Here is a 25278-nt window from a genome sequence, read left to right on the forward strand (position 1 = left end):
ATGTACTCCGCCCCTGGTGAGCTTACTAGCATAGGTGTTTTAAGAATCCTAGTGGGCAGGCTATACTTTTCCACAAATCCCCTTGATATGTATGAATGCGATGCACCAGTATCAAAAAGAACGAGTGTCGTAAATGACTTAACCAAAAACTTACCTATTACTACATCGGGCTGAGCTTCAACCTCCTCCACATTAACGTGGTTCACCTGTCCCCTGTTGAAAGGGTTCGGCTTCTTTCCAGAGCTTCCATTGCTGTTTTGTCCTTCAGGACAGTCATTTGCATAATGTCCTGGCTTCGAACACTTATAGCAAGTGATGTGGCTCTAGTCCTTCTTGGCTGGGGTTGATGGGGTGCTGCGGTTCTGTCCATTACTTCCTCCATTCCCATTACCATTCTTGGTGCCATTGTGATTGTGCGAGCTACCTACTCCATGGGTATGCTGAAAATGTCCTCCTGGTCTAGGGGTAAAACGAGGCTTCTGCTGAGCTCCTGAATTATACTTTCCTTGTCCATACTTCCTCTTGCGGTTCTCAATTTGCTGCTGCTTCCCTTCAATCATAAGAGCACGATCTACCAACTCCTGGTAGTTGTTGAAGGTGGCTACCATCAACTGCATACTCAACTCATCATTCAGTCCTTCCAGGAATTTCTCCTGCTTAGCTGCATCTGTAGCAACGTCATCTGGGGCATAACGTGCTAGCTTACTAAACTCCTCCACATACTGGCCAACTGTCCGTCCTCCTTGGCGCAAGTTACGAAACTCACGCTTCCTCATGGCCATTGCTCCTACTGAAACATGGGCAGTACGAAAAGCCTGCTGAAACTGGTCCCATGTGACAGTGTCGACTGGGAAGGTGGCTGTGAAATTCTCCCACCAAGATGCTGTGGGTCCTTCTAACTGATGTGCGGCAAACTTAACCTTCTCCACATCTGTGCATCCTGCTGTGGTCAACTCTCTAGCTATCTTGCGGAGCCAATCATCTGCTACAATCGGCTCGGTACTACTGGAAAACACCGGCGGATTCAGCCTAAGAAAACGGGCTAAGTGGTCAACAGGTGGTGGTGGTGGTGGTTTGTTGTTGTTGTTCCCTTGATTCTGATTTTGAACTAGCAACTGCATCAAGGTGTTCTGCTGCTGGATCAACTGGGTGAGCTCCGGCGGAAAAGCAAATTCGGGGTCACGTCTCGGAGGCATCTGAGGGTTTAGAAAAGATGAGATATAAGAATAGAGGGGGTCTAAAGAGAAAACACTACCCATATGCACATGAGGCAAAAGCACACAATTCACTTCAATCAATCAAACAAAGGCATACAATCGGTCTAGCTATCGCAAAAGTGCTCGGACTACTATATTTACATGGTGGACTACTACTACTGATGAGGTGGTCTACTAGAAATATTCTACGGTTGTAGACTCCATGATATCTGCTCCTGCTTCATCCACATAGTCATCATCGCTACTATCTTGCTCCGAGTCGGTGCCGTCGATGATGATGTAGTCCTCCGGGCTAATCTCCTTGGGTTCCTCATCTTCATCTACTGGTGTCGGGCCTCCCATAAATATTCCAATCTTCTTGATCAGATCGTCATTCTTCTCCACCAATACTTCAATTTCTTCTTCATAATCTTCACGTGTAGCCTTGAGTTCTTCCTCCAGTTCCTTGATTCTAGTCTTAGCCTTCTTCAGATCTATCATGTCGGCGCACATCTGATTCTCCTGTCGTCGAATGTGCTGGTTTAACTCCTGAATAAAAGCTGCAATTGATCTATCTTTCCTGGTGCTGATCATCTCCCAGTGTTCATCTCGGCGCCCACAAATCTGGTAGATAGTATCCTTGAGATCCTTGCGGTAGACTTCTCCAATGCGTCCCATGGCAATGTGAGCTGCCATACTCTTTCCTAGACTCCAAGTTGGTGCATCAAAAGAAAACTCTATGGGCTCAGTGACTGGCATGAACGTCCTTCCTGGAACTTGAACTTGTATCATCCAGCACTCTTCTTCAGGTAAGGTGGCGTTGTAGGTTCCTGTGAAGCTTGGTATTCCTATGTTCAGGTATCTAGTGACTTCCTTCAAGTGGCGTCCAAAGGGTGTATCTTCATCCGGTTGGGTGAACTTGTTCCTTGCATCCGCCATCCTAAAGAGTAGAAGAGATGAGAAGTCAGAAGAGAGGAGAGTGAGTAGTGATCTAGGTCTTTAGCTTAGTGGTCGTGTCCTACAGTCAGCGTGTGCTCTGATACCATCTCTGTAGCGACCAGACCTCAAACAGTCTGATCTCTGTGCTCCGGTGTCATCCCTGGATCAGTAATGCTGACACCACACAGTACTCGGAGGATTTATAGCAGAGTAGCAATCACACACTTATTACATCGAGTGTCTCAAAAGAGAACTTATTACAATAAATATGGCTTAAGGCCATCTAATACCGATAACAGCGGAAGGCTTGGAAGATAAGTGAGTCCATCAACTCCAACGGCATCACTGAGTATAGAACCACAACCTAAAAACTCCTTAATCGTCATCTGAAAATTCTGCAACATTAACGTTGCAGCCCGAAAACGGGTCAGCACATGGAATATGCTGGCAAGGTAACACATAGAGAGTAATGGAATGCAACAACTATACTATATGCATATTTGGCTGGTGGAAAGCTCTATGGTTACTGTTTTTGCGTAAAGCCAATTTTTCCCTACTTCAATGGAATAAATTTAATTACTATCATGGTGGTTGTGAAACATTGAGAATGGTTGACAGCATCCTCAATCCCAATTAAGTAACATCATTAAAACCCAACAATATTAATTTTATAGTAACATGTTGAGATTCACATGATAATCCAGGTACTAGATACTCAAGATGTCCATAACCGGGGACACGGCTAATCATGATTAGTTTATTACACTCTGCAGAGGTTTGCGCACTTTTCCCCACAAGACTCGATCGCCTCCGTTTGGTTTCTCGCACTACATGATGTTTGAGAAAACGGATGACCGAGACAAAGTCTTTCAGAAGCGCTAGCACCTTACGACGGGTAGACCGGTACACCTACTTTCCCCTATATCTGCTAGTCTACCACTGTAAGAGTTCGCACAACTCAGTCAACTATGCCAGAGCCGATAATGGCTTGTGGCTGCACACGGAAGTTTCTAGTATGAAAAATCTCATGATCCCTTTGGGCCTGGGTGGCGGTCCAAAAGAAAACAGGCAAGTGCTGGTAACCCCAGGTGCCTCAATCGACCCAGATGTGTGTTAGGTTGCCACCTTAGATAAACCCTTATTTATAATCTCACATCTGTCATGGATATCACTCACCCAATCCACGTCTACTGGCATAGCATGGCCTAATAGCAAACGTAGAAGTAACTCCCAAAGGTTTGATAATAAACAGGTAATAGTTACTACCTCATCTACTTCCCATCCCACAAGTTTAATTAGATCCTAATCATGCAATGTGTGAGGATTGATCTAATGCAATAAAACTGGGTTGTAGAAAAGGTATGGATCAAAGTGTTACTTGTCTGGCTTGATGATCGCGTAACTAGAGATTCAAAGTAACAGGCGGCGCACTCCGGTATTCTACTCGCAGACAACACAAGCCATACAATAGTACTCATCTAATGCACAGGTAAAACTCAAATAAAAGATCTAACCAGAAAGTTCAACTTAAGAACCCTGTTGGCAAAAAGAATCAAATCGAACGAAGCAAAAGAAATCAAACGGCGAAAGAAAACAACTTCGTTCTAGTAATCTGGATCTAGGGCAAATTTTACAGTAGCAAAAACTTGTTTAAGTTGATTATTCGGAAAGAGGGTTTCGAGACGAAACTCCAGGCGCTTGATCGCCTGATCCATAAACGAGCGAAAGTTATACTAAAACAAAAATCGGATCAGAAATCGTGATCAGAAAATAACCGCGGAAAATCCGACGAAAAAGGAAAAACGACGAACAGAAATATATATATTTTTTAAACAGCACGGAAAACGAGGCGGCGACGAACCTCGAAAGGCGCGCGGCTCCGGCGGCGGCGGCGGCGCTAGGGTTAGGGCAGGCGGCGGGGTGGGCTCTCCTCGGGCCGGCTTGGGCGCTATTTAAAGGCGCCCCGGGCGGAGGTTTCCTGGCCGGGTACGGCCCGGAGTCGGTTACGCGTTTTTTTTAATTAATTCCGCTCGGAAGAAAAATAAAAAGAAATACTAAACGGACTCCAAAAATCACGAAATAAATTTTGCCGGGTTTCTAAAATCAAGCCCGATAAAGTGAACATTTATCTGGGCCCAAACTACAACTTTGAAAAACGCGCATTTTTCCTAAATTCAAATAAAAATACCGAAAAACTCCGAAATAAAACTTATTTGATTTTTTTATTAAATCCTCAATATTTCTATATTTTGGGAAAGTCATTTTATTCCCGCTCTCATATTTTTTTAATAGAAATAATTGATGATAAAATAAATAAAATCAAATGATTCTGTTTACATAATTTGAGAAAACTCAAATACGTAAATAACGAAATCCCCAACTCTCTCCGTGGGTCCTTGAGTTGCTTAGGATTTTCTAGGATCAAAACCAAAAGCAAAATAAAATATGATATGCATGATGACCTAATGTATAACATTCCAAATTGAAAATTTGGGATGTTACAGCTTTATTAATAAAGTGGGGTTCTATGACGTCTTGGTCTAGTCATTGAACACAAACAAAGCACGCGAGTTGCAGCTATGAAGAACTTTTAAACTAAACAATACCCAAGTCTAAAGGTGCTTTAAGGGCTGTATTTATAGGGGGAAAGGGTTATATTTATAAGGTGCTTTACGATGGTGCAACAGCTATAATAGCCTATGGACGAAATTTATGAAAGGGCATCTTGTATATTTCGTCCATGTCCTTGTATGTCATCATGGGGGCTTCAAATTGCTGAAAACTCCATTAGAAACACCATTTTGGTTCCCTTCGCGTGCGCCTTCATCACCATGCTTGATCCTGCTCCAGTGTTCATCCCTCGTGTCCATGCTAAGCCCTTCATTCGTAATCAACACAAGTATATCTATTTTAGGCAGCATCATATTATCATGAACATTTTTCTCGAATACGCAGGAGTGTGCGTACTATATATTAAAGGAAGAGGATGGGGACAAGAACCCCTCCACGTTGGCGGTTACATGTTACAATGATACATGTGGACCAACTCCATCAGCATAGCCGGAAACTACTCTAGCCTAACTTCTCCCCCCAGCCCACCCGACTAGCCCTTCTAGGAGAGGCTCTACATTCCCTTTTAAGATGCCAGCTTGCTTCCATGTGCATCTCTCGGTGTCAATTCTGTTCGCGAGTGCCCTCGACGAGCGGGGGGCGCCATCATAGAAAATTGTGTTTCAGTGCTTCCAAATCTCCCATAGCACGAGTAGTAAGATTGCACGTGTGTCCTTCGCCCCTTGGCCATTAGTAGTTGTGAAGGTGCTCCAATCTCGCAGCCTCGAGTCCTGGATCGGCATCCACTATGGCCTATCAAGTGCTCCGCATATGATTGACCAAACTTCTCTTGCGAATACGTAGCCTAGAAGAAGATGATCGATGGTCTCCTCGTGTTGATCGCAGAAGGGGCATGCGTCTTGGTGATCTAATCCGCGCCTAGCGAGTCTATCCGAGGTCCAACACTATTATGCATTGCAAGCCAAAGAAAGAACCTGCAACGTAGTGGGGCCTTGAATTTCCACGTAAATTCTGTTGTCGGCTCCACCTCCCGTCCTATGAATTTGGCCTCGTAAGCTGATTTCGTGGAGTAGTCCCCATTGGCCTCCCAGCTCCACGTGATGTGATCCATCTCCTCCGGCATGAGCATTGTACTGGTCACCAGGTCCCATAGGAGCATGTACTCATTTAACTGCTGGCCAGTGAGGTCGGGCCCAATGTCCAAGGCCCATTCACCTGTTGATATTGCCTGGTAGACCGTCCGAGATGCCCCCGCGCTGGGTGCAACAATAGCGTATATTGATGGGGCCACATCTTGGATCCTAAAGCCTTCAAGCCACCGGTCTTCCCAGAAGCTAGCGCTCATTCCATTGCCAAGCATAGTTTTTGCAGTGGCCCTGAAGAGCTGCCTTGATTCCTTTGGGACTTCGTTTTGGAGCCATAACCATCGGTCTTGAATGGCGATGTTAATCCACCGGAGATTGGGAAGACCTAGGTGTAACGCCCTCGATGCGGCTATATCTCCTACGTGTCGAAGCACAACTTAGAGGCATAACCGCATTGAAAGAAATGTCGCAAGTAAGGTAATCTTCACAACAACCCATGTAAATAGATAAAAAGGGAAAAGGTACATAGTTGGCTTACACTCGCCACGTCACACAAATACATGAATAACATTACAATCATCCAATACACTCATGGTCCGACTATGGTACCAAAATAAAGATCAACCCCCACATGCGACAAAGTCTCCGATCGCCCCAACTGGGCACCACTACTGATCATCTGGGAAAGACACATAGTAACGACGAGAGTCTTCATCGAACTCCCACTTGAGCTCAAGCGCATCGTCTGGAATAGTATCATCGGTCCCTGCATCTGGTTTGGAAGTAATCTGTGAGTCACGGGGACTCAGCAATCTCGCACCCTCGCGATCAAGACTATTTAAGCTTATAGGTAAGACAAGGTATGATGTGGAGCTGCAGCAAGCGACTAGCATATATGGTGGCTAACATACGCAAATGAGAGCAGGAAGAGAAAGGCAAAGCACGGACGAACAACTATGATCAAGAAGTGATCCTAGAATAACCTACGTCAAAATTACTCCAACACCGTGTTCACTCCCCGGACTCCGCCGAGAAGAGACCATCACGGTTACACACGCGGTTGATTCATTTTAATTAAGTTACGTTTCAAGTTATCTACAACCGGACATTAAAAAATTCCCATCTGCCCATAACCGTGGGCACGGATTTCGAAATTTCAAATCCCTGGAGGCGAGTCCCAACTTAGCCCATCACAAGCTCTCACGGTCAATGAAGGATGTTCCTTCTCCCGAGACATTCCGATCAGACTCGGCATCCCGGTTACAAGACATCCTTGACAATGGTAAAACAAGTCCAACAACACCGCCCGAATGTGCCGGCAAATCCCGATAGGAGCTGCACCTATCTCGTTCTCAAGGCACACTCAGATAGGTCAAGCTACAAGTAAAACCAACCCTCGAGTTTCCCTGAGGTGGCCCCGCAGGCTGCCCAGTTCGGACCAACACTCAGAGGAGCACTGGCCCAGGGGGTTTAAATAAAGATGACCCTCAGGCTTCGGGAACCCAAGGGAAAAACAGGCTAGGTGGCAAATGGTAAAACCAAGGTTGGGCATTGCTGGAGGAGTTTTATACAAGGCGAACTTTCAAGGGGTTCCCATTATAACCCAACCACGTAAGGAACGCAAAATCCGGGAACATAACACTGATATGACGGAAACTAGGGCGGCAAGAGTGGAACAAAACACTAGGCAAAAGGTCGAGCCTTCCACCCTTTACCAAGTATATAGATGCATTAAGATAAACAAGTTAATATGGTGATATCCCAACAATAAACGATGTTCCAACAAGGAACAATCTCCAATCTTCACCTGCAACTAGCAACACTATAAGAGGGGCTGAGCAAAGCGGTAACGTAGCCAAACAATGGTTTGCTAGGACATGGTGGGTTAGAGGTTTGACATGGAAATTTGGGAGGCATGATAAGCAAGTGGTAGTCATCGTAGCATACGCATAGCAAAAGAGCGAGCTTCTAGCAAGCAAAGATAGAAGTGATTTCGAGGGTATGATCATCTTGCCTGCAAAGTTCTCAGAGTTGACTTGATCCTCGTAAGTGAACTCAACGGGCTCCTCATTCACGAACTCGTCTCCCGGCTCTACCCAAACAAGAACAACAAGCAAACGGAACACAATCAACCACGTGCAATGCTCAAACAACATAATGCAAACATGGTATGATATGCGGGATGCGGTATGCGATGCATATGCAAGATTTGACAAGGAATGATTGAACCTGGCCTCAAATTGGAAATCCAAGAGTGCCACTGGAAAGTTGAGGTGATTTCTGTTGAAATCGATATAAAGATCACCGGAATCGGATGCACGGTTTGGAAATGGCAAGCAAAACAAATATGGCACCGGTCCGCGATGATCAGCAAGTAGCCATCTAAATGCATCAAGATAAATATGCTACAGCACTCAAACATGGCAGAAAAAATACATGATAGGGATCCACTCATGATGCTTGACAAAATATGAACACTGAGCTACGGCTAATTCATCCATTAACAGGTTCAAACAAGCATGGCAAAAGTGCAAATGATAACAGGTTTCAGACTTAGTGAAATTAACACAAGTCTGGAATTTATCATCAGGAAGCACACTTTCGAGCATGAAAACTACATGCTACAAGAACTTAACAAGGCAAAGCAAGGCATGTAATGAAGCTACTCAAAGCACTTAACGAAAGTCACTTAGTGACCTTGAGCCAAAAGGGACATTAAAATACAATTGTAAGCATGCGAACAAGACAAAAACATAAACAGATTCCAGACTTAGTGGAAAACTGGAGCATGCAAATCAGTTAACGAGTAGGCATGTTTACGAGCTCGATGCACTGACTACAGAGCATGGCATGACAAACTAAGCATACACCCATCAAGAATACATAGAATAGGAGGTAGACATGGCAATAACAAAAACATAGCATGCACGGATCAATAGCAACATCCCTGGCAAAATCGTTAAACATGTCAACAATCTGCCAGGATTCACTTTATAGCAAAAGTAGAGGTCGATTGAATCAAGTTAGGGTGCTCCATAAATGCAAACAAAGACATGGATGGATAGAGCACCACAATGTTAACAAATCATCCTTACTGATTATCCTCAAAAGAGGCACGGATCACTAGGAAACAACATGAATATATGGCATAACGACAAAATCAGGACAAGGACTTAGTGAAATTCGAAGTCCCTGAAATCAGCATTACCGATTACGCTACTTTGCAAGCTTGTGCTAGTCACCACAAAAATCACAAAAATACATGGCAAGCACCTCTGTAAATATGGCATGGCATATAACAAAACACATGTAGAGCTCAGGATCATAGCATGCACACATTAATCATGGCAAAAATGACAAATCTGCCAAATTCACCACATAGCCCTCTCCCAAAAGCCTTTCATGCATCAAGATGAGCTCAAATGAAAATGATTCAATGAGATGAAATGATATACTCGTCGAGTCGAAGATTTTGATATGCTACACGCACAAATCGGAGCTACGAATGCGGAGTTATAGCATGCCAAAGTTTGCAAAAAAATTAGGGTTCGGGGATGAAAAAGTCAACCAAGAGTTTTCTGGATCTGGATCTGGCCGATCCACTGTAGCAGCGCGACGCGGTTCCCGAGGTCGCCGGATTCGTCGCCGGAGATGACGTGACTTGCCGGAGGAAGAGGACGCCGGAGCGGAGGGGAGGTGATGCCGGCGCGGCGCTGCATGGTTGCCGCGGTGGGGCGGCAAGATGCGGCGCGGACGTCGAGGTCCGGTGAGAGGCGGCGCGCGGTGGCGGCCGGAGTTCTATGGCGGCGGGGCGGAGCGACGTCGGTGGCCGGAGGTGCGGCGAGGTCGGAGCTCGCCAGCTCAGGCGAGGAAGAAGACAGGCGGCGGCGGGCGTCGGTTGGGCCGCGGGGGCCCCGAGCGGGCTCGGCGGGCTTCGGCGAGGGCGCGGAGGTGCCACGTGGCGGCTTGCGGCAGGTCGGGTGGCGGCAGGCGGACATGTCCGGTCCGATCCGGACACGTCCGACGGCGGGAGGAGGAAGAGGCTAGGGTTAGGGTGGATTTTGCCTGAAATTTCGGAGGGGGAGTCCTATTTATACATAGAAGGAGCTAGGTGGCTCCAAATGGAGCACGGTTTTCGGCCACGCGATTGTGATCGAACGCTCTAGATGATGGAAGGGTTTTTGGTGGGTTTTGGGGCCAAATTGGAAGGGTGTTGGGCTGCAACACAAACGAGGCCTTCTCGGTCCCTCGGTTAACCGTTGGAGTATCAAACGAAGTCCAAATGGCACGAAACTTGACCGGCGGTCTACCGGTAGTAAACCAAGGCTGCTTGGCAAGTCTCAGTCCAATTCGGAAATGTTTAACCCCCACACACCAAAAAAGGTAGAAAGGACCACCTGAGGAGATAGGAGCGCCGGAATGCAAAACGGACAACGGGGAAAATGCTCGAATGCATGAGACGAACACGTATGCAAATGCAATGCGCATGATGACATGATATGAGATGCATGACAAAGGCAACAACACACGGAGACAAAAACCTGATAGCGAAGAAAATAAAATAACTTAGGCCGGAAACGGCAAGAGTTGGAGTACAGATAAGGTAAATTACATCCAGGGTGTTACAACAATCCACCACTATGAAAGGATCTCGTCCCGAGATCTAGGACTGGAAAAACGCTGGCTACTCAGAACGGAGGTGATCCACGCGTTCCCAGGTGGATTCATGGTCGGAATGGTGTGACCACTTGACTTTGAGGAATTTGATTGACTTATTGCGAGTCTTGCGCTCAGTTTCTTCAAGGATAGCAACTAGGTGCTCACGATAAGAAAGGTCTTCTTGGAGATCAATGCCTTCAAAGTTGACAGTGCGGTCAGGGGTTTTGAAGCACTTGCGGAGCTGAGAGACATGGAACACGTCGAGCACATTTGCAAAGTTGGAGGGAAGCTCGAGTTGATAGGCGAGATCGCCTCTCTTGCTGACGATCTTGAAAGGACCCACGTATCTAGGGGCAAGCTTCCCTTTGATACCGAAGCGACGAGTATCTTTCATTGGAGAGACGTGGAGGTAAATATGGTCTCTGATCTCGAAAGCCAAATCACGATGCTTACTATCGTAGTGGCTCTTCTGGCGCGATTTCGCTGCTTTGAGGTTATCACGAATGACTTTGCACATCTCCTCTGCCTCCGTGATCAAGTCATTTCCAAGAAGTTGACGTTCACCAGTCTCTGACCAGTTAAGAGGAGTACGTCACTTCCTGCCATAGAGAATTTCAAATGGGGCCTTGCCCGAACTCTCTTGAAAGATGTTGTTGTAGGAAAACTCGGCATATGGAAGACAATCTTCCCACTTCATACCGAAAGAGATAACGCAAGCCCAGAGCATATCTTCAAGAATCTGATTGACACGCTCGACTTGGCCGCTAGTTTGAGGATGAAAAGCTGTGCTGAAATGGATGTTGGTGCCCATGGCCTTCTGAAAAGAATCCCAAAACATTGAGGTAAAGATGCTGCCACAAATCAACTGCGGAATGCTGTGCAGAGAGACAATCCGAGAGGTATAAAGCTCTGCCAATTGAGCTGCAGTGATAGACTCTTTGATAGGCAGAAAGTGAGCCACTTTAGTGAGTTTGTCGATGACAACGAATATAGCATCGTTGGCACGCTTGGACTTTGGAAATCCCGTCACGAAGTCTATCTCAATGTGGTCAAACTTCCATTCTGGAATTGCAAGAGGTTGTAGGAGGCCCGCTGGTCGTTGGTGTTCTGCCTTCACTCTTCTGCAGACATCACATTCATTCACGAACTGAGAAATCTCACGCTTCATTCGAGTCCACCAATATGCCTGCTTGAGGTCCTGGTACATCTTTGTGCTTCCAGGGTGGATGGAGAGGAGTGAATTGTGAGCCTCGTTCATAATGACTTTATGAAGGTCACCTTTAGGCACAACAATGCGATCCTCGAAGAAGAGCGTATCCTTGTCATCAAGGCGATAACACTTGCACTTGGGTTGACTCTTGGCAATTCCAATCTTCACCTTCTTCACCATAGCATCAAGAAGTTGAGCCTTGCGAATCTGATCTTCCAAAGTAGGAGAGACTTGAAGGTTGGCAAGGAACCCTTGAGGAACAACTTGCAGATTGAGTTTGCGGAAAGATTCACAAAGCTCGGGTTGGTAAGGCTTGAGAATCATACTGTTACAGTAAGCCATCCTGCTCAATGCGTCAGCAATTACATTGGCCTTGCCTGGAGTATATTCGATACTCGGATTATACTCTTGAATCATTTCGACCCAACGAGTCTGCCTGAGGTTGAGATTAGGCTGAGTGAAGATGTACTTGAGACTCTTGTGGTCAGTGAAGATGTCCACTTTTCTTCCCAATAAGAGATGTCTCCAAGTCAAAAGAGCATCAACAACTGCTGCCAACTCGAGGTCATGAGTGGGGTAGTTCTTTTCATTGGGCTTCAACTGGCGAGAAGTATAGGCCACAACTTTCTTCTCTTGCATCAACACTGCACGAAGACCTTGAAGAGAGGCATCGCAGAAGTCCTCGAACTGTTTGGATTCATCAGGAGGAGTTAGAACTGAAGCAGTGACTAATTTCTCTTTCAAGGTGTTGAAAGCGATGTCACATTTAGGAGACCAAACGTACTTCATGTGCTTCTGGAGAAGGTTTGAAAGAGGCTTCGCGATCTTTGAGAAGTTCTCAATGAACCTTCGACAATAGCTTGCGAGACCAAGGAAGCTGCGGAGTTGCTTCACGTTCTGAGGTGGTTCCCAATTCACAATTGCAGACACCTTCTCAGGATTCACCGCAATGCCCTTGGCAGAGATGATATGCCCAAGATAGAGAACCTCATCGAGCCAAAACTCGCACTTTGAAAACTTGGCGTAGAAATGATGTTCTCTGAGCTTATCCAGCACCAAACGCAAGTGCTTGGCATGATCTTCCTTGTTCTTGGAAAAGACCAAAATGTCATCGAGGTAGACCAAGACGAAGTCATTTGTGTAGGGGTTGAATATGAAGTTCATCATGCGAGAGAAAGTCGGAGGAGCGTTGACGAGGCCAAAAGACATGACAATATATTCATATGAACCATAGCTTGTTCTGAAAGCAGTCTTGGGAATATCTTGCTCACGAATTCGGATCTGGTGATAGCCCATACGGAGATCAAGCTTGGAGAATACTTGAGCACCTTTGAGTTTTTCAAACAGCTCGTTGATGTTGGGAAGTGGGTACTTGTTCTTTATAGTCTTCCTGTTGAATGGACGGTAGTCAACACAAAGTCGGTCCGTTCTGTAACATCCCAAATTTTCAATTTGGAATGTTATACATTAGATCATCATTGCATATCATATTTTATTTTGCTTTTGGTTGATCCTAGAAATTCTACGCAACTCAATGACCCACGGAGAGAGTTGGGGAATTCGTTATTTTCATATTTGAGTTTTCTCAAATTTTGATAATAGGATCATTTGATTTTATTTATTTTATCATCAATTATATCTATTACAAAAATATGAGAGAGGGAATAAAATGACTTTCCCAAAATAAAGAAATATTGAGGATTTAATAATAAAATCAAATAAGATTTTATTTCGGAGTTTTTCGGTGTTTTATTTGAATTTAGGAAAAATGTGCGTTTTTCAAAATTGCATTTAGGCCCCAAATAAATGTTCACCTTGTGCGTATTGATTTTAGAAGCCCGTGAAAATTTATTTCGGAATTTTTGGAGTCTGTTTAGTTTTTCTTTTTATTTTTCTTCCGAGCGGAATAATTAAAAAAAACGAACCGACCTACGGGCCGTGTCCGACTAGGACTCCGGCCCGAGGGGGAGCCTTTATAAGCCGGGGCAGCCCACCCGGGGAAACCCTAGCCCTAGCCGCCGCCCCAGCCGCCGCTTCCGCCGCCGCCGCCGAGGTTCGCCGCCGCCTCGACTTCCGTGCCAACGTTTTTATAAAAAAAATCGGTTTTCGTCGGTTTTTTTAGATTCGGTTTTTTTAAATAGATCGGTTTTTCCGGTTTATTTAAATAGCGAGCGTTCATCCGTTCGTTCGTTCTAGCGAGCGTTCGTCGTTTTTCTTTTTCTCGGATTAAATCCGTGATTTTTCTGATCGTGATTCCTGATCCAATTTTCGTTTTTGTATAACTTTTCGCTCATTTATCGGGATCAGGCGATTCAAGCGCCTAGAGATTCGTCTAAAAACCCTCTATCCGTTTAACCAAGTTAAACAAGATTTTGCTACTCTAAAATTTGCCATAGATCCAGATTACTAGAATGAAGTTGTTTTCTTTCGCCGTTTGACTTTTGTTGCTTCGTTCGATTTGATTCTTTTTGCCAACCGGAGTTCTTAAGATGAACCTTCTGGTTAGATCTCTTATTTGCGTTTTACCCGTGCATTAGATGAGTACTTATTGTATGCTTGTTTGTTTGTCTGCGATAGAATACCCGGAGTGCACCACCTGTTACTTCGAATCGTTAGGTTTCGCGGATCATCAGCAAGGCAAGTAACACTTTGATCATACCTTTCTACTACCCAGTTTTATTGCATTAGATCAATCCTCACACATTGCATGATTAGGATCTAATTAAATTGTGGGATGCAAAGTAGATGAGGTAGTACCTATTACCTGTTATTATCAAACCTTTGGGAGTTATTTCTACGTTTGCTTATTATGCCATGCTATGCTAGTAGACGTGGATTGGGTGAGTGATATCCATGACAGATGTGAGATTGTTAATTAATGGTTTATCTAAGGTGGCAACTTAAACACACATCTGGGTGGATTGAGGCACCTGGGTATTCCAGGACTTGCCTGTTTTCTTTTGGACCGCCACCTAGTCTCAAAGGGATCATGAGACTATTCATACTAGAAACTTCCGTGTGCAGCCACAAGCTATTATGGGCTCTAGCATAGTTGACTAAGTTGTGCGAACTCTTACAGTGGTAGACTAGCAGATGTAGGGGATGTAGGTGGTACGGTCTACCCGATCGTAAGGTGCTAGCGCTTCTAAAAGACTACGTCTCGGTCATCCGTCTTCTCAAACATCATGTAGTGCGAGAAACCAAACGGAGGCGATCGAGTCTTGTGGGGAAAAGTGCGCAAACCTCTGCAGAGTGTAGTAAACTAATCATGGTTAGCCGTGTCCCTGGTTATGGACATCTTGAGTATCTAGTACTTCGATTATCATGTGAATCTCAACATGTTACTCTAAATTAATTTTGTGGGGTTATGTTTAATGATGATGTTTAATTGGGATTCAGAATGCAGTCAACCATTCTCAATGTTTAACAACTACCATGATAGTAAAATAAATTTATTCCTTTGAAGTAGGGAAAAATTTGCTTTACGTAAAACTGTAACCATAGAGAATTCCACCAGCCAAATATGCATATAGTATAGCTGTTTCATTCCATTACTCTCTATGTGTTACATTGCCAGCATATTCCATGTGCTGACCCGTTTTGGGCTGCAACGTTAATGTTGCAGACTTTTCAGACAACGATTAAGGAGTTTTTAGGTCGTGGTTCTATACTCAGTGATGTCGTTGGAGTTGATGGACTGACTTATCTTCCAAGCCTTCCGCTGTTATCGTTATTAGATGGCCTTAAGCCATATTTATTGTAATAATTTCTCTTTTGAGACACTCGATGTAATAAGTGTGTGATTGCTACTCTGCTATAAATCCTCCGAGTACCGTGTGGTGTCAGCATTACTGATCCAGGGATGACACCGGAGCACAGAGATCAGTCGTTTGAGGTCTGGTCGCTACAGAGATGGTATCAGAGCACACGCTGACTGTAGGACACGACCACTAAGTTAGAGACCTAGATCACTATTCACTCTCTTCTCTTCTGACCTCTCATCTTTTCTACTCTTTAGGATGGCGGATGCAAGGAACAAGTTCACACAACCGGATGAAGATACACCCTTTGGACGACACTTGAAGGAAGTCACTAGATACCTGAACATAGGAGTACCAAGCTTCACGGGAACCTACAACGCCACTTTACCTGAAGAATAGCGCTGGATGATTCAAGTTCAAGTTCTAGGAAGGACGTTCATGCCAGTCACTGAGCCCATAGAATTTTCTTTTGATGCACCAACTTGGAGTCTAGGAAAGAGCATGGCAGCACACATCGCCATGGGACGCATTGGAGAAGTCTACCGCAAGGATCTCAAGGATACTATCTACCAGATTTGTGGGCGCCGAGATGAACACTGGGAGATGATCAGCACCAGGAAGGATAGATCAATCGCATCTCTTATCCAGGAGTTAAATCAGCACATTCGATGACAGGAGAACCAGATGTGCGCTGACATGATAGATCTAAAGAAGGCTAAGACTATAATCAAGGAACTGAAGGAAGAACTCAAGGCTGCACATGAAGATTATGAAGAAGAAATTGAAGTATTGGTGGAGAAGAATGACGACCTGATCAAGAAGATTGGAATATTTATGGGAGGCCCTACGCCAGTAGATGAAGACGAAGAACCCCAGGAGATTAGCCCGGAAGACTACATCATCATCGACGGCACCGACTCGGAAGCAGATAGTAGCAATGATGACTATGTTGATGAAGCTGGAGCAGATATCATGGAGTCTGCAACCGAAGAATATTTCTAGTAGACCACCTCATCAGTAGTAGTAGTCCACCATGTAAATATAGTAGTCCGAGCACTTCTGCGATAATTAGATCGATTGTATGCCCTTGTTTGATTGATTGAAGTGAATTGTTTGTTTTTGCCTCATGTGCATATGGGTAGTGTTTTCTCTTTAGACCCCTCTATTCTTATATCTCATCTTTTCTAAACCCTCAGATGCCTCCGAGACGTGACCCCGGATTTACCTTTCCACCGGAGCTCACCCAGTTGATCCAGCAGCAGAACACATTGATGCAGTTGCTAGTCCAGAATCAGAATCAGGGGAACAATGACAACAACCCACCACCACCACCACCACCTGTTGACCACTTAGCCCGTTTTCTTAGACTGAATCCGCCGGTGTTTTCTAGTAGCACCGAGCCGATAGTAGCAGGTGATTGGCTCCACAAGACAGCTAGGGAGTTGACCACAGCAGGATGCATAGATGCGGAGAAGGTGAAGTTTGCCGCACATCAGCTAGAAGGACCCGCAGCATCATGGTGGGAGAATTTCACAGCCACTTTCCCTGTCGACACTGTCACATGGGACCAGTTTCAGCAGGCTTTTCGTACTGCACATGTTTCAGCAGGAGCTATGGCCATGAAGAAGCGTGAGTTTCGCAACTTGCGCCAAGGAGGACGGACAGTTGGCCAGTATGTGGAGGACTTTAGTAAGATAGCACGTTATGCCCCAGATGACGTCGCTACGGATGCAGCTAAGCAGGAGAAGTTTCTGGAAGGACTGAATGATGAGTTGAGCATGCAGTTGATGGTAGCAACCTTCAACAACTATCAGGAGTTGGTAGATCGTGCTCTTATGATTGAAGGGAAGCAACAATAGATTGAGAACCGCAAGAGGAAGTATGGACAAGGGAAGTGCAATTCAGGAGCTCAGCAGAAGCCATGTTTTACCCCTAGACCGGGAGGACATTTTCAACATACCCATGGAGGAGGTAGCTCACACAATCACAATGGCACCAAGAATGGTAATGGGAATGGAGGAAGCAACGGCCAGAATCGCACCAACCCATCAACCCCAGCCAAGAAGGACCTAAGCCAAGTCACTTGTTTTAAGTGTCAGAAGACCGGACACTATGCCAATGAATGTCCTGAAGGCCAAAATGGCAATGGAAGTTCTGGGAAGAAGCCGAACCCTTTCAACAGGGGACAGGTGAACCACGTTAGCGTGGAGGAGGTTGAAGCTCAGCCCGATGCAGTAATAGGTAAGTTTTTGGTTAAGTCATTTACTGCACTCGTTCTTTTTGATACTGGTGCATCGCATTCATACATCTCAAGGGGATTTGTGGATAAGTATAACCTACCAACCCAAGCCCTTAGGTCACCCATGTTAGTAACCTTGCCCGGAGCAGAGTATGTGGCTAGTCTATGGTGTGATCGGTTACCATTAAGGATTGGTAACTATGTTTTTCCCTCAGACCTAATAGTATTGGAATCTCAAGGATTGGATGTGATATTAGGCATAGATTGGTTATCAAAGTATGAAGGGAATATTGAGTGTGCTAGCAAGTCAATTTTGCTTACCACCCCAGAAGGGAGAAGGATCAAGTATGTATCCCGACATGTGCCAAAGAGGACTCAAGTAAATTGCTTAATAGGAGTTGTGCAGGAGGAAGTACCAGTGGTAAGGGATTTCCCTGATGTATTTCCAGAGGAGTTGCCAGGCATGCCACCGGATAGAGATATTGAGTTTTTTATTGAGCTATTGCCAGGCACAGGGACAATATCAAAGAGACCATATAGGATACCAGCAAAGGATTTGGTGGAAATTAAGAAGCAGATTAAGGAGTTACTGGATAAGGGATGTATTCGCCCAAGTTCTTCACCTTGGGGATCGCCAGTACTTCTAGTGGAGAAGAAGGATGGATCGTTAAGGATGGTTGTTGATTATCGAGGATTGAATGAAGTAATAATCAAGAACAAGTACCCACTACCTATGATCAACGATCTGTTTGATCGATTGCAAGGAGCTAAGGTATTTTCCAAGATCGATCTGTGATCATGATACCACCAGTTGAAGATTCGAGAACAGGATATTCCGAAGATAGCTTTTACCACCAGGTATGGGCTATATGAGTATACCGTTATGTCATTTGGTCTGACTAATGCACCTGCCTATTTTATGAACATGACGAACAAAGTGTTTATGGAGTTTTTGGATAAGTTCGTCGTAGTGTTCATTGATGATATCCTGGTTTATTCAAAGAATGAAGAGGAGCATAAGGAGCATTTGTGTTTGGTACTTGGAAAGCTCAGAGAACATCAATTATATGCCAAGTTCAGCAAATGTGAGTTTTGGTTGAAGGAAGTAGGATTCCTCGGACACGTTATATCTAGAGAAGGTATAGCAGTAGATCCCGCTAAAGTTGAAACCGTGACCAAGTGGGAAGCCCCAACAACAGTTGGAGAGATCCGGAGTTTTCTTGGACTCGCGGGATACTACCGGAGATTTATTGAGAATTTCTCAAAGATTGCAAAGCCTATGACTGAGTTGTTAAAGAAAGATACCAAGTTCATATGGACGGAGGAATGTGAGGCTAGTTTCCAGGAGTTGAAGAAACGCTTAGTTACCTCACCAGTATTGATTTTGCCAGACCAGACCAAAGATTATGAGGTGTATTGCGACGCTTCATGTCGAGGACTTGGAGCAGTGCTTATGCAGGAAGGGGGAGTTGTTTCATATGCCTCAAGACAATTGAAGCCTCATGAGTTGAATTATGCTACGCATGATTTGGAATTAGCAGCCATAGTGCATGCATTGAAAACATGGAGACATTTTCTCATTGGAAATCATTGTGAGGTGTACACGGATCATAAGAGTTTGAAGTACATTTTCACACAGAAGGAGTTGAATCTTAGACAAAGGAGATGGTTGGAGCTTATCAAGGATTATGATATGAAATTGCATTATCACCCCGGAAAGGCTAATGTAGTAGCTGACGCATTAAGCTGTAAGAGCCATGTCAATACGATAATGATGGGAGAAATACCCAAGGAGTTAGCAGAAAATCTTCGTGAACTATGTTTGGAAAAAGTTCCGAGAGGCTATGTAGCAGCATTGGAGATTCAGTCAACTTTGATGGATAGAATCAGAAAAGCCCAGAAAGCTACAAAGAGATTGTCACTATAAAGGAGAAACTGAGCAAAGGAAAAGCTAAAGGATTTCGTGAGGATGAGCACGACACCCTATGGTTTGAAGACCGCGTTTACGTGCCCAATGACCCAGAGATCAGGAAGTTGATTTTGCAAGAGGCACATGACTCACCGTATTCAATTCACCCAGGAAATACCAAGATGTATTTGGATTTGAAGGATATTTTCTGGTGGACCGGAATGAAGAAGGATATTGCGGAGTATGTAGCAGTTTGTGATGTACGTCAGAGAGTAAAGGCAGAGCATCAGAAGCCAGCAGGATTGTTGCAACCATTGCCGATACCCGAATGGAAGTGGGATAAGTTAGGCATGGATTTTATCACGGGATTGCCCAGGACTCGTTCAGGCTATGACTCGATTTGGGTTGTAGTCGATCGATTGACGAAAGTAGATCATTTCATCCCAGTAAAGACCACTTACACCAGTGCTAAGTTGGCAAAGATATACATGACCAGGATCGTATGTTTGCATGGAGTTCCAAGGAGTATCGTATCAGACAGAGGAACCCAGTTTACCTCAAAGTTCTGGAAGCAGTTGCGCGAAACTTTAGGTACCAGGCTAGAATTCAATACAGCTTTTCATCCAAAGACAGATGGACAGACCGAGAGAGTCAATTAGATTTTGGAGGATATGCTGAGAGCTTGTGCGCTAGATTACGGATCTAGTTGGGACGATAATTTGCCATATGCAGAGTTCTCTTACAACAACAGTTACCAAACCAGTTTGAAGATGGCCCCCTTCGAAGCTTTGTATGGAAGGAGGTGCAGGACACCGTTGTCTTGGGATGAAGTTGGAGACCGCCAGTTGTTTGGTCCGGACTTGATTAAAGAGTCTGAACAGAAGGTGAAGTTGATTCACGATAGGCTCAAGGTAGCCCAGTCCAGACAAAAAAGTTATGCAGATTCTAAACTCAAGGAGACCGTTTACGAAGTCGGAGATAGAGCTTATCTTCGAGTATCTCCACTTCGGGGAACAAAGCGTTTTGGAGTTAAAGGGAAGTTAGCGCCACGATTTGTAGGACCATATCGAGTTTTGGAGCGTATGGGAGAAGTGGCCTACAAGTTGGAATTGCCCGAAGGATTGTCAGGAGTTCATGATGTGTTCCACGTTTCTCAGTTAAAGAAATGTCACGCGGAGATGGCTGACATACCCTTGAGAGACGCAGTGCCATTAGAAACTATTCAGTTGGATAACGATTTGACCTACGAGGAGAAACCAATTAAGATCCTCGAGTTAACAGCCGAGTTACCCGCAGCATGGTTATCAAGTTTTGCAAAGTTCAGTGGAGCCACCACTCAGAGGATGAAGCCACCTGGGAGCGAGAGGAAGATTTGCTCAAAGACCATCCTCACCTATTTTCTAGCCAACCCGAATCTCAAGGGCGAGATTCATCTTAAGGGGGTAGGTTTGTAACATCCCAAATTTTCAATTTGGAATGTTATACATTAGATCATCATTGCATATTATATTTTATTTTGCTTTTGGTTGATCCTAGAAATTCTACGCAACTCAATGAGAGAGTTGGGGATTTCGTTATTTTCATATTTGAGTTTCCTCAAATTTTGAGAATAGGATCATTTGATTTTATTTATTTTATCATCAATTATTTCTATTACAAAAATATGAGAGAGGGAATAAAATGACTTTCCCAAAATAAAGAAATATTGAGGATTTAATAATAAAATCAAATAAGATTTTATTTCGGAGTTTTTCGGTGTTTTATTTGAATTTAGGAAAAATGTGCGTTTTTCAAAATTGCATTTAGGTCCCAAATAAATGTTCACCTTGTGCGGCTTGGTTTTAGAAGCCCGTGAAAATTTATTTCTGAATTTTTGGAGTCCGTTTAGCTTTTCTTTTTATTTTTCTTCCGAGCGGAATAATTTAAAAAAAACCGAACCGACCTATGGGCAGTGTCCAACTAGGACTCTGGCCCGAGGGGGGGCCTTTATAAGCTGGGGCAGCCCACCCGGCGAAACCCTAGACCTAGCCGCCGCCCCAGCTGCCGCTTCCGTCGCCGCCGCCGCCGCTGCCGCTTCCGCCGCCGCCGCCACCGCCGCCAGCCGCCGCGCCGCCGCCGAGGTTCGCCGCCGCCTCGACTTCCGTACCAACGTTTTTATAAAAAAAATATCAGTTTTCGTCGGTTTTTTAGATTCGGTTTTTAAATAGATCGGTTTTTCCGGTTTATTTAAATAGCGAGTGTTTGTCCGTTCGTTCGTTCTAGCGAGCGTTCGTCATTTTTCTTTTTCTCGGATTAAATCCGTGATTTTTCTGATCGCGATTCCTGATCCGATTTTCGTTTTAGTATAACTTTTCGCTCGTTTATCGGAATCAGGCGATTCAAGCGCCTAGAGATTCGTCTCAAAACCCTCTATCCGTTTAACCAACTTAAACAAGATTTTGCTACTGTAAAATTTTCCCTAGATCCAGATTACTAGAACGAAGTTGTTTTCTTTCGCCGTTTGACTTTCGTTGCTTCGTTCGATTTGATTCTTTTTGCCAACCGGAGTTCTTAAGATGAACCTTCTGGTTAGATCTCTTATTTTCGTTTTACCCGTGCATTAGATGAGTACTTATTGTATGCTTGTTTGTTTTTCTGCGATAGAATACCCAGAGTGCGCCGCCTGTTACTTCGAATCGTTAGGTTTCGCGAATCATCAGCAAGGCAAGTAACACTTTGATCATACCTTTCTACTACCCAATTTTATTGCATTAGATCAATCCTCACACATTGTATGATTAGGATCTAACTAAACTATGGGATGGGAAGTAGATGAGGTAGTACCTATTACCTGTTATTATCAAACCTTTGGGAGTTACTTCTACGTTTGCTTATTATGCCATGTTATGCTAGTAGACGTGGATTGGGTGAGTGATATCCATGACAGATGTGAGATTGTTAATTAATGGTTTATCTAAGGTGGCAACTTAAACACACATCTGGGTGGATTGAGGCACCTGGGTATTCCAGGACTTGCCTGTTTTCTTTTGGACCGCCACCCAGGCTCAAAGGGATCATGAGACTATTCATACTAGAAACTTCCGTGTGCAGCCACAAGCTATTATGGGCTTTAGCATAGTTGACTAAGTTGTGCGAACTCTTACAGTGGTAGACTAGCAGATGTAGGGGATGTAGGTGGTACGGTCTACTAGATCGTAAGGTGCTAGCGCTTCTGAAAGACTATGTCTCGGTCATCCGTCTTCTCAAACATCATGTAGTGCGAGAAACCAAAGGGAGGCGATCGAGTCTTGTGGGGAAAAGTGTGCAAACCTCTACAGAGTGTAGTAAACTAATCATAGTTAGCCGTGTCCCCGGTTATGGACATCTTGAGTATCTAGTACTTGGATTATCATGTGAATCTCAACATGTTACTCTAAATTAATTTTGTGGGGTTATGTTGAATGATGATGTTTAATTGGGATTGAGAATGCTGTCAACCATTCTCAATGTTTAACAACTACCATGATAGTAAAATAAATTTATTCCTTTGAAGTAGGGAAAAATTTGCTTTACGCAAAACTGTAACCATAGAGCTTTCCATCAGCCAAATATGCATATAGTATAGCTGTTTCATTCCATTACTCTCTATGTGTTACATTGCCAGCATATTCCATGTGCTGACCCGTTTCGGGCTGCAACGTTAATGTTGCAGACTTTTCAGACGATGATTATGGAGTTTTTAGGTCGTGGTTCTATACTCAGTGATGCCGTTGGAGTTGATGGACTCACTTATCTTCCAAGTCTTCCGCTGTTATCGTTATTAGATGGCCTTAAGCCATATTTATTGTAATAAGTTCTCTTTTGAGACACTCGATGTAATAAGTGTGTGATTGCTACTCTGCTATAAATCCTCCGAGTACTGTGTGGTGTCAGCATTACTGATCCAGGGATGACACCGGAGCACAGAGATCAGACCGTTTGAGGTCTGGTCGCTACACGTTCCATCCTTCTTCTTCACAAAAAGAACTCCACAACCCCATGGAGAAGAACTAGGTCGGATGAGACCCATTCGCTCTTGAATATTGAGTTGCTTCTTCAGCTCCTTCAACTCTTCAGGTCCCAGCTTGTAAGGACGTTTGCAAACAGGTTCCATGCCAGGCTCAAGATCGATGACGAATTTAACTGACCGGTGCGGAGGCATTCCTGGAAGCTCTTCTGGAAAGACGTCTTGATATTCGCAAACGACTGGAATTTGAGAGATGGCATCCAGTTCACCCTTCTCATTGAGAAAAAAACAGACGGATGGTATCGTCATTAGCGGCAAAGAAAATTACATCCTCAGACGAATGAGTCAATAGAATCTGCCTGGCTGCACAATCAAGCTGAGCCTTGTGCTTGGAAAGCCAATCCATTCCGAGAATAAGATCAATACCCGAGTTACCAAGGACCATTGGAGAAGAAAGAAACTTGTAATCACCCAACGTGATAGTAACATCTGGAACCTCCAAACTTGCACTCAAACGTTTGCCAGGAGAAACAATATCCATTTGTTTGCCCAAATGATAAGAAACGAATTCATTCTTGGCAAAAAAATGGCTTTGACATTAAACAATGCGATGCACCAGTATCAAAAAGTACTTTTGCAGGAACATCGTTAACAGGAAGGTTACCCATGATGACATCTGACGAGTCCTCTGCCTGAGCTGCATTCATCAAGTTGACCTTGGCGTGCTTGGGGTTATGCTTGACCACAGCTGTACTTGCCAATCTCACAGGAGGAGGAGGAGGGAGACGCCTCTGATTGAAGCATTTGTTGGCATAGTGACCCTTATGTTGGCACTTGTTGCACGTGACCTCTGAAAGCAAACGGTGATACGGAGCACTTGATCTTGGAGCTTGAGACGAAGTCTTGTTCCGAAAGCCAGGGTTGGGTGGGTGGGAAGATCCACTGCCACCTTTGCTCTTCTGCTGATAAGGCTGACGGAACGGAGGAGGAGGAAGCCAATACTTCTGCTGCTTAGCCACTTGAGTTGAGGAAGAAGGAGTAGCATATCTGACTCGCTTCTTGCAAGCATCGCACTTCAGTTGAGCAGTCTCTTGCTTCATTGCCATGTTGTAAAACTCATCGTACCTCTTGGGCTCAAAGAGGATGAGAGCTAGCTGGATTTCTTCTCTGAGACCACCCCTGAACTGGTATATCATGCTCTTCTCATCAGGGCAAAACGGGCGAGCTTGTAAAACATTTTGTTGTACTCGTAAACAGACATAGTGCCTTGCTTCAGGTTGCGGAATTCCTCATGCTTGCTTTCAACCACACGCTGAGGAATATGATGAGCTTTGAAGTCTTGACGGAATTCATCCCAGGTAATCACACGGCCTCCTTTGGAATATTTGTACTGCTGAAACCATTCTGCAGCTTGGTCTTTGAGTTGGAAGGAGGCGAACTTGACAAAGTCCTCAGGCCTGACCCTACTGCACTCGAAATGCTTGCATATGTCCATGAGCCAATCATCAGCGTCTGTTGCCTCAACACAATTGCTGAATGTCTTTGGCTGGTTAGCAAGGAACTGGTTGAGTGTAGCAAACTGATTCTGATTGTTGCCATGACCCTGGTTCCCTTGGTTGCGCTCTTGAAGAAGTTGCATGATCAGCTGTGTGTTTGCATTGGTAGCGGCCATCACAACTTGCCATGCCTCCGGAGGTGGAGTTGGTGGTGGCGGATCAGGATTC

The 25278-nt window shown here is 44.6% G+C and overlaps 1 pseudogene; it reads right to left on the bottom strand.

Moving 5' to 3' along the window:
• Positions 1 to 6051, bottom strand: part of LOC125516729 — a 47064-nt pseudogene extending 41013 nt beyond the window's left edge.
• Between the last annotated feature and the right edge of the window lie 19227 nt (positions 6052 to 25278).

This window comes from Triticum urartu, chromosome 6, assembly GCF_003073215.2.
Source record: "Triticum urartu cultivar G1812 chromosome 6, Tu2.1, whole genome shotgun sequence".
NCBI lineage: Eukaryota > Viridiplantae > Streptophyta > Magnoliopsida > Poales > Poaceae > Triticum > Triticum urartu.